At 36.8% G+C, this 10528-nt stretch overlaps 1 non-coding gene across 1 annotated transcript; it reads left to right on the top strand.

Annotated features, from left to right (window-relative positions):
• Nucleotides 1-10174: 10174 nt before the first annotated feature.
• Nucleotides 10175-10280, top strand: LOC122469720. Its single transcript, XR_006293613.1, has one exon. It is a non-coding gene; the product is annotated as a U6 spliceosomal RNA (small nuclear RNA).
• Nucleotides 10281-10528: the final 248 nt, after the last annotated feature.

Genomic DNA, 10528 nt, shown 5'->3' with positions numbered 1-10528 from the left:
TTGATCTCAGTAGAGACCCTGTGATGATGACATAGGAGTGTGACCTATCTCAATTGGTCTCTTTTTCTCTCTTACTCCTTTTAACGTCAGCAGGACAAGTGCAGAGGTGGCAGGGGAGATATATACCTCTTTTCTCTTGCTTTTCTGATATTCATAATGATTCTAGATGAAACTTAGAAACAAGAGACTAGGTACCTGCCTCTTTTTCTTTCTGGGTCCTATATTCTGGCTTCCATATTTAATGCTATTCCCCCTCTTCTGATTTTAAGGGCGGGAAAATGTATCAACATCTTAGATGCCCACCCATAGAGGAGAGGAGTCTGGATGAAGAGAGGGCTCCTTTTGCAGCTGAATCCTAGGTGTTAATAGCACAACAAAGCAACGAGGCAGGAGAAGAATAGACTTCCTCAGACCTCCGCTGCCTTCTCCTTAGCAGGCTGTTGTTCCCTGCATTCATTTGTGTTTGTGAACTTATACCAAAATGAAACAACCCAGGTACCCACAGGTCCACAAGTGCAGAAAGGGTAGCTTCTCCCTCAGTTTAGAAAGTTGACATGGATTGAATTTAGGGCAAATAAATCTTCCAAGTTGTAAAGACTCCCCTCCTCTCTTCTTCCACCAAGCATATTCATAGCATTACAGTAAGTTTGTGTATGTTTGGGTCTTTGACCCTTAGAGATCAGCTGGTTTGGCCTCTATCCACACTTTTCGTATGAGGAAATTAAAGCATGGAAATGTCAATGGATGTTGCCAAATGGCAGCCAGTTAGATGAGGACAGATTCTGAACAGAATCTGAGAACAGATACTGAACTTGAATCCAGGTCTCCCACTTTTTAGCCTAGCTCTTAACCCAGTGTGCTACCATTTCACACCCTATGCTATAAACAGGAGTTTTTTTGTTTTTTGTTTTTAAACCATTTCTCTCCAGCTTTTAGGTCTTTTCAGGCTATTAACTATGTTTAAAGAATTTTTTAAATAAAAGCTGTACTTTTTGGAAACGTAGAAGCCCACATATTTGTTTTGGGGTTGTGGGTTTTGGTTTTATTCTTGTTCTTGTTTGTTTCTGTTTCCTGTTTTCCCTCATAGTGAAGGTTTTTCTGTTTTTTGTTTTTTTAGAATGAAGCACTTGATAGATTCAGATCTTACACTTAGAGGAAAGTGCTCTACAATATAACATAATGGTTCAGGGCTTGGTGTTGGAGTCTTTTAGCTCTGGTTTGATGTGACTTTCACCCATTTGCTAATCACGTGACCCTGGGCACAGTCCTTAATATCTTAGAGCCTCAGTTTCCTCATCCTCAAAATCCTGGGGGAAAAAAAGTGCTTTATCATAGGACTGCAGTGATGATAATTAATTGAGGTAAGGTATATGTAATGCATTATTTGCGTAGTGTTAGGCTCGTAGTAAGTATTCAATTAAATGTGGCTGTGTGTGTGTGTGTGTGTGTGCACGCATACTTTTATGTGTGTTTACACTCATTGTTTATGATCCAGGAACAACTTTTTGTTCTACTCCGGTGATGCTGGATTAGTCTTGATCAGGACAGATAGCAGTTGGTCCTCAAGGCATAGTTATCAAGATGTGTAAAAAAAAAAATGAGACACTTGGTAAGCAAACATAATAGCTTAACGTATCAGTTTGAAGATGGTATTTCAGCATTTTGAAAAGAGTGTTGTGTAGAAATATAGGCATTTCAGATAGTAATAGGTATTGTACAAAAAAAATCATTAGCTAAATGATTAAGGAAGGCTGGCTTACACAAATTAAAGGGTTTACACAAATTAAAAGTTGTTTTTTCCTTTCTCCACAAGATTTCTCAGAGTTTTTAACTGCTAAAGGACATTGTGATTTCCAAAAATGGAATATCTGGCCAGGAAGCACTTTTTCTTCAGACATCTAATGGACCTAGACAGTCATTTTAGGTAAAGCTGTTCTATTCTTATTCCAATTACGTGGACACAATTCTAAACTCTTTTGGAAGGCTCTTGAGGGAATCACCTTGCCGTTCTGTGCAACTGAGGCCTAGTTTTTGTAATATTTTTTCTTTTCTTTATTTTTTTATTAAAAAAACAATAGTTTTTCACCCTGAAACCTTGTTTCCTTCTTTATTTTTTATTTTTAATTATGGTAAAATATACATAACATAGAATTCACCATCTTAACAATGTTTTTAAATGTTGATTTATTTTTGACAGCAAGAGAGAGAGAGAGCAGGGGAGGGGCAGAGAGAGAGGGAGACACAGAATGTGAAGCAGGCTTCAGGCTCTGAGCTATCAGCACAGATCCCTATATGGCGCTTGAACTCACAAGCTGTGAGATCATGACCTGAGCTGAAGTCAGATGCTTACTTATCTGAGCCACCCAGGCGCCCCACCATCTTAACCATTTTTAAGTGCACAGCTCAGTAGTAGTAAGTACATTTACAATGCTGTGCAACCAATCTCTAGAACTCTTTTTATCTTACAAACATGAAACTCTAGACCCATGAAACAATTCCCCATTCCCTCCTGCCTCCAGCACCTACCAACAACCATTTTCCTTTCCGTCTCTATAGATTTGGTGACTCCAGGTACCTCCCATAAATGGAATGATATAAAATTTTTACTTTGGTGACTGGCTTATTTCACTTAGCCATCAGTCGCCATAATTAATACTAGCTCTTATAGCAGACAAATCTGAAACCTTCTCTGGCTGACATAAGGCAGTTACTTTCTCACTCATACAGAGACTAGTCTGGGTCAGGTGGTCCTCCTACATCTTATGGCTATGTCCTGTTGACGACACGGACTCTAAGATGACTGTGGGAAGAGCAATGGGGAACAGGGTAGGCATCGGGATGCCTAACTGCTTCGGCTGGCCCTGAAGTGACCTGTGTCATGCCTTCTTATAGTCCATTGGCTTGGCTTAGTGACATAGCACTAATCTATCTGGAGGGAGGCTGGGAAATATAGGGGAACCCATGGAATTTCCGGGGGGCACTGACTTTGTGAGACATGCTTAATGAACTGTGTTTGATTAAACACACCAACAACTCTCATGACTTGGTTAAATTAACGTTTACTAAGTGGAGCACAGAATGCTGGCCAGTAGCTTGTAGTTCAGTAACAGACCACAAGAGAAATTGAGGCAGAAAAGTTTATTACTCACAGGGCCTGGAGGAAGGACAACTCGAGGGGCTGCATGGGGACACGAAGGCAGAGTAAAGAGAGAAGGCAGGACCTGGGGTCCATGCCTTTAGTAGTGTGAATGGGTAGGGTACTTTGGAGCTTCTCAGCTAGGGCTGGATTGATCAGTTGTAACTGATCAGTTGTGTTTTGGTAAGTCCCCAGGGGGATATTATCTAAGGAATGCATGAGGCATATAGGCACTGGGAGGTAGGAGAGACAGTTGAAGTCACATTAGGAACTTCTATTTGCTTGTGACTCTAAAGCTGCTATCCAAGGCATGAGTTTGCAGGAGAGGCTAATGTCAGTTTAAAGTCCCTGCAGACTAGTTGGCCGAACAAAATGGATGTCCAGGCAGCAATATCATGGATTAATTTAGTTATACTCTCAACACTAACTGTATTTGAAAAAGTAATAATAGATATGTGTATGTGATTTGTTTAGTCCACAAAACTGGTGGACACAGGAATTCATAAACCTCTTGCAATAACTCTGTGGTGTGCCACAGGGGTTTGTGGACAAGATGGGTTTCTAGGGTTCATCGTTAATCATAACAGCAATGTACTTTCAACTAGCAGAGAAAGAAGCTGGAACTTAGGACAATTTAATTTCTAGATAAGACCAGCACTAAATTCAACAGATGAGTGTATTTATTGTTTTTAAAAATTCTCCAGGAGGACATTAATGGTGACATTTTCTCCCATAGCCACTCCTGTGATGAACTTAATTTCAGTTATTTTGATGTGGGATTTTGGAATTATTCCTTACTGTGCATTCTTCTTTGCCTCTATTGTGCAATAAATTAAACTTGCCACTTTGATTTGAAACTTCTGTGTTGATATAGTTGTTTTGACTAATTGATCATGCCTTAAAGTTATTTTTAATTAAAGGGATATTCATTAATTCTTATGTATAAAATTGACTTAAATTCAGTGGAAAAGCCTGTGGCGTATTAATTATATAATAATGTATGCTTTATACCTTATGGTTGACTGTCCATAATAATTATATGAACCCTATGCCTATACTATACCAAAACACTCCATTAAAAAATGCTAAGGCTGGGGCGCCTGGATGGCTCAGTCGGTTAAGTGTCCGAATTCGGCTCAGGTCATGACCTCGTGGTTTGTGGGTTCGAGCACTGCATTGGTCTCTGCTGACAGCTCAGAGCCTGGAGCCCACTTCAGATTCTGTGTCTCCCTTTCTCTCTGTCCTTCCCCTGCTCATGCTGTCTCTGTCTGTCTCAAAAATGAATAAACGTTTAAGAAAATTTTTTTTTAATGCTAAGGCTATAAACCTGGTTGTTAAGCATCACATAGATGGACAAAGAAAAAAAGGAGCTGTTTGAGTGACTCCAACTTATAAAAACTACTGAATTCCATCAAAACATATTGCATATTGAAACACAGTGACAGTGTATAACAGTATTGCCTTATGCTTTATTACAATGGCTAATTTTAGCCCCTAACATAGTTTCTGGTGGCCTTGTCTAACACATTTGAGAGAAATAGATATTACTTTCCACCTTGCTGTGAACTCACTTGGGAAGCCTCAACTTCTTTCTCAAAAATAGAGCCAATATCCACTTATTTCAAAAATATATTTTTGGCAATGACTGGAATTTATTTGAAATTATATTTCTACAATAAGCATGAGGATTATCTTGCATTATCAGGTGTTCTTATGCATTTTGAATATACTTAAAATTATATATAATCTTTAATTAACACTAGATCAGGTCTTTATAAAGTTATAATCCAGAGTTATGATTTACAAATCGCTTGATTTTTTTTTGAATTAAATTTGGAGCATGAATATCCATAATGGATGAGATGTGTGTGAGGTTAGTCACAGAAGATTTGCATAGAGGTAACGATGTCTAGAAGATTCTCCAACATAAGGGGATATGGGGATCCAGATTTCCTAGGAGAAGTAGGAATAATAAAATCGTAGTTTTGACCAAATGTATATGGATGAATGAAAGAACTGGGTTCTATTGAATGATCTTCGAGAGTTCTGATTACAATATGAAACCTCTGTGGCTCTCCTAGGTTATTTTCAAAGTGCATTTCTCAGCCCAAACTAAGCATTTTGGTTTCTGGTAGATTCGTTTTTGTCATTCTTTGAGCTAGGCTGGCTCATGCTCATCTATTCACTTTTATCATTAAAAGAAACAAACAACAACAACAACACAAACAAACAAAGCAAAATGACATCCCCCAGTTCATATAAGAATCAGTGGTAGAAAAAAATATTAAATTTCTTAGTCCATTAGCTTTCGCTTTGGGTCATAGCCTACAGAAACACCCTGCGATACAAAGGATATCAAGTTATTTAAGAGTCTTCCTTGGTTTTGCTCGTTAGGAATATGTTGTTTTCCCAATACACTGTTTTTTTGTTGTTGTTGTTTTGTTTTGTTTTTGTTTTTTTTTGCTAGAGAGAAATGTGAATTAATTTCTCGCCAGTTCTGTGCGTGGTTCCACTTTCATTTATATTAAAAGCATTCTATAAATCCTACAGGTTTGTTTTGGATTGTTTATAGAAATATACTGGGAAGGAAAGGAATGATTGCTAAGCTGGATTTCAGTAATGGAGTAATCAGAGACTTTCATAGAGTTCGTTTTATTCCTTATTTATGATTTATAGTTGTTTCTTTAACTTCCTGCAAGGTACATGAAGGAGCATAAGCCAGAAAACTAGGAAAACATACATAAATATTTATTCAAATGTGTTATTTTTGCCTGATAACAATGTTTTGGGGTTTTTTTTAAGTTTTCTCTATTGGAGCATATTTCAGAGCAGCTCACTCAAGTTTCTTTTCTGTTTTGTTTTGCTTTTATTTGTTTTTGCACATTACCAGGGAAAAAGCAAAAGTTTTATTCTCCCAGAAGAAATTGCACTCACTGCAACTTTATCACACCCTATGTTGAAAAGCACGAGGATGTGATAATGATGCTATTACTATTGCTTCCCAAGGAGCACAGGTGAGAGGAAAAGCAAGCAAACCATCAGGTTACACTCCCAGTCTTGCCTTCTACATAATCTGAAACATAAAAAGAGCTTTGCACAGATCTGGAATTTATAATACCATTCTCAAAAGTCTGTGTGTGGGGGGGGATGTGTGCGTGTGCATGCCCACCTTTTATGCCTTAACAATATCTCTAAGGATATTAACATGATGCCGAAACAATGGATTGAAAAGTAAAAAAAAAAAAAAAAAATCAAACAGCTGCAAGCCCTAAACTGTCTTGACTCCCGTGCACCAATTTTACTGGATTAATCATTGTCTTGATGTTGCTAATATGAGCCAGAAAAAGGTAATCTGTGTGCCTAATGATAAGCCCAAACATACCTCTCTCATTGATATCAAATGCAGATATTATGAAAGGCATATTAATAACCCTTAGCCCAGACATCAACTGGATGGTTGTGTTAACAACAGTGGTAAAGTGCTTGGGTTCTAGAATCAGAATGCTTTGCTTCACATCATGGCTCTGCCCCTCTCTGGCTGTGAGCCTACACAAGTTACTCAACCTTTCTGGGACTCAATTTCCTCCTCTGAAAAATGTGAGTATTCTACCCCAGTTTTGCTGTTGGGATTATATGCGCTAAATGATTCAACTAAAAAATGTGTTAAAGATCTTAGTGCAATTCCAGACACTTAGTACTCAGTAAAATTAGCTAACATCAGTATGCAAAGTCTTGCTGAAGATTTTACAGTTGACTTACATCTCATCAGAGAATATTAGTTAGGTATCCAATAATTATGTCTAGAAGAACAGTGAGTCCATTCACACTGAAGGCACATTGAATGTGTTTTAAACATGATAGAGTACAAAACAACCCCTTTAGTGACTGAAGGAAAGAACTCTTTTGGCTCATTAAAACAAAATAAAGTAATACAACATACGACTTAGGAAAGGAAAGAAAATTGGTAGATGTTAGAAATGTTTAGCAATCTCTGATTTTCAGTGGAAGAAAAATGTAACCTTATGTAAGGCTCAGGGCAGACTCATTGCATAGGACAACTTGCTTATGAAATCTTTGTGACAGGAATCCCAAATTATACATCAATTTGTTTAATAGCCAGAATTTTGGGGAATGGAATTTGGTGTTTGTTTTTGTTTTTAAAATATTAAATGAGTACTCATTGCTTAAGATTTGCTCTTTGGCTTTGAATGATCTATTTAATGTATGCCATTTTTGTGGAAGCAGGATATAAGAGTATGTACTTTTTAACATCAAAAGCAGCCAAAGCAACAGAAAACGTTCCACAGTTTGTATTCCCCGATACATGTGAATATCAGTAGTTAGCTTTCTCTTTCTTTTTTTTTCTTTTTTCTTTTCTTTTCTTTTCTTTTCTTTCTTTCTTTCTTTCTTTCTTTCTTTCCTTCTTTCCTTTCTTTGCTTCCTTCACTCACTCATTTGTTCACTAATTAATTACTTTATTTATTTATTTATGCAAGCAAGTAAACAATCTGGCCTAAGTCACTCTGTATTTTATGATGGCTGGGATTATAATTGGACTTTTCTATGGCAATAGTCAACACCAGAAATTAGCAAAGCAATGTCTATTTTCTAAAAGGCAGTAAACATTTTTGAACATGCAAGAGCTCAGATAATATAATTACCATGAGGCCTTCTTGAACATACTATTAGAGATTGATAAGAGATGAATAGACAAGCTAAACAGAAAGGTTAGTGAAGAATGTTAGGGGTGTAGGACTAAGACGCTAGAACCGTAAGGCTCTGATTGCAGGGTTTGCCATTGGAAGACTAAGTATTCAGATTTTAGGACTAATGTGCAAACCATTGTGTAAGTTATGGTTATAGAATATAATACAACTTTTGTAAATCTTGACAATAAATCATGTAACTAAAAAAAGTTAGGAAGGAAAGGAGTGTGTATAAGAAAGAAAAAACAAGTTTGGTTGTTTCTTTGTCTTTTATAACAATGGATCAAAATATACGCTTAGAACTGATAAATCTGGTAACAGAAGTATAAAGTCATTTAATAGTTAAAAGCTTAATGCTAAGGAAGATTTTTTTAATTTGCTAAAATTAAAGGTTAAGGACAGAGGAAATGGGATAGCAGAAAATCATTCTATATACTAAATCACTATTCATATACTATTTTGAAAGGAGCTGTGTAAGTAAATAATTAAGTGTACAGCTCTAATAAACCACTGCATTGATAACTATGTTGGGAAACTATAAATTATAACTTATATAAAGGGCAATTTAGTAATATATAGCAAAGATTTAAAAACACACGTATTCTTTGACTTAAAAATCCCATTCAAAAATTTATCCTGTGGGGTGACTCATGACTTAGCTGGGTAAGCGTTTAACTCTTGATCTCAACTCAGTTCTTGATCGTAGAGTTGTGAGTTCAAGCCCCGTGCTGGGCTCTATATGGGGCATAGAGCCTACTTAAAAAAATTATCCTATAAACTCCACTATGGACGAAATGAGATATGTACAGTTATTTATTGTAGCATCATTTGTAAGTGAAAGATTAAAAACACCAAAATGTCCATCGGTAGGGAAGAATTAAATAAAAAAATGTAAAAGCACACAATGAGAGGCAAAGAAAGATAGGAAGTTTTATGTGTTGATATGGGATGATATCCAAGATATGGTAAATGAAAAAAAAATGAGCAGAAGATTGCATGCTACCGCTTGAAAAAAATTTAAGAAGAAATGCTTGTATGCATATTAAATATCTCTAGATGTATACCTATAAACTAGCAATTTACTTTACGGGGAGAACTGAGTGCTAGTGTTAGAGGTAGGGAGGGAAGTTCATTTTAGATCCTCTGCTCATTTTTAAATGTTATAGCAGTAGTATTTATTACATTTAAAATGAATTAAATATAAATTAAAGAAAATCAAGGAGCATTCATCTGTGTCATTTGCAACCTCAGTGAAAATGGCTCATCAGAATGGTTTGAATGGAGTAGGTTGAGAGGAAAATGTAGATTAAGAAATTGGAGAAAGGACAATAGACACATGGGCATATTTTTAATAAGTTTACAGGTGTTTGAATTTCTAGATCAGGACAATAGAGTTAGGAGATTTTGTTTTAAACAGTCAATAGATAAAGATAGACTATAACAGTACTGTAGATAATGGGAAAGACTGGCAGTACTCCAGTATATTTTCATGCTAGTGGGGGATGATCCAGTATCTAGGATACAAATTTCACCCAAAATAATGACTTTGGTTTTGAAACACTAGTTTTGTATTTTCTTTTTGTATCGAATTCTGTTATGAAAGGGGGCAGGGATGATAACTGAATAGATGGAACAAAGCCATATGATCATGGGAAAAGGCAGTCTTGGTGGGGCCAGCAGGCAGTATGGTATATTGTATCCACTCTGCTGGTCCTGCTACTTTGAGATGCCACCAGTATCCACAGAATGTGCTGCTTGGGTGAGTTGAAGGGAGGAGCAAGCGACAGGGAGTTCTGTAGATGTAGCCCTACAGACCAAATGCAATATGGTTATTGTGTGAAAAAGAGAGGTAGAGAAAAGTTATCAAATGTTTCTATTTCAAGATCTACAATTAAGTAGGGATTTATTTTGCCTTCCATTCCGACCTGTATTCTACTTTTGTAGTTTATCCGTACCTTTTGGGAAAATTAATTTTGTTTATTGCATCTGCCTATTACCACCCCCTTCCCCCATACTGTGGTTCACACCCAACCCAAGCCATGACCACCTACACCCAAATGTCTTCTCTCTTCCTGTCCCTTTTCAATGTACTATTCTATGGCTTTCTATTTCCATCCTGTGAAAGTTATTCCCCTTTCTCGCTGATGGACTCTCTGCCTTCTTCTGATGCAACTTCAGTTTTTGGAAGTCTCAATGGACAATATAGGCAAGTAGGGGGAGTTATTATTGCATATTATTTTGGTAGATGAATGAGTAGAAAAAATTCTAGCACCTACCATAGGGTCTGTGAATTGAACACAGGGTCAGGAAGTATTATTTAAGATAATGAAGAGTGTTCACTTTGGCAGCACGTGTACGAATATTGGAATGCTACAGAGAAGATTAGCGTGGTTCTTGGCCAAGGATGACACGTAAAATAATAAATAATCCAATTTCAAAAGAAGTGGAATTTGGTTTAATTCAAGGCAGCTCTGGTGACAGAGCTAACACAGAACAGAACCAGGCTTTTCTTTCATAATATGCAAGGTTTTCATTCTGGTCACCTAACTCCCAGTTTGTTATATTGGGCTTTCTTAATTAGATAGGCAGTTGGTCTGAAGATGTCTCAAATCCTTTCCAAATCTTAATAGGTTATGACCATTGGGTTCATTCTCTACTTATCACTGAAGCTCATTCTTAAATTGGC

Source organism: Prionailurus bengalensis, chromosome B3 (assembly GCF_016509475.1).
Source record: "Prionailurus bengalensis isolate Pbe53 chromosome B3, Fcat_Pben_1.1_paternal_pri, whole genome shotgun sequence".
In the NCBI taxonomy this organism is placed as follows: Eukaryota; Metazoa; Chordata; class Mammalia; order Carnivora; family Felidae; genus Prionailurus; species Prionailurus bengalensis.
The sequence above is the reverse complement of the archived record's forward strand: the minus strand, read 5'-3'. Positions and strand labels throughout refer to the sequence as shown.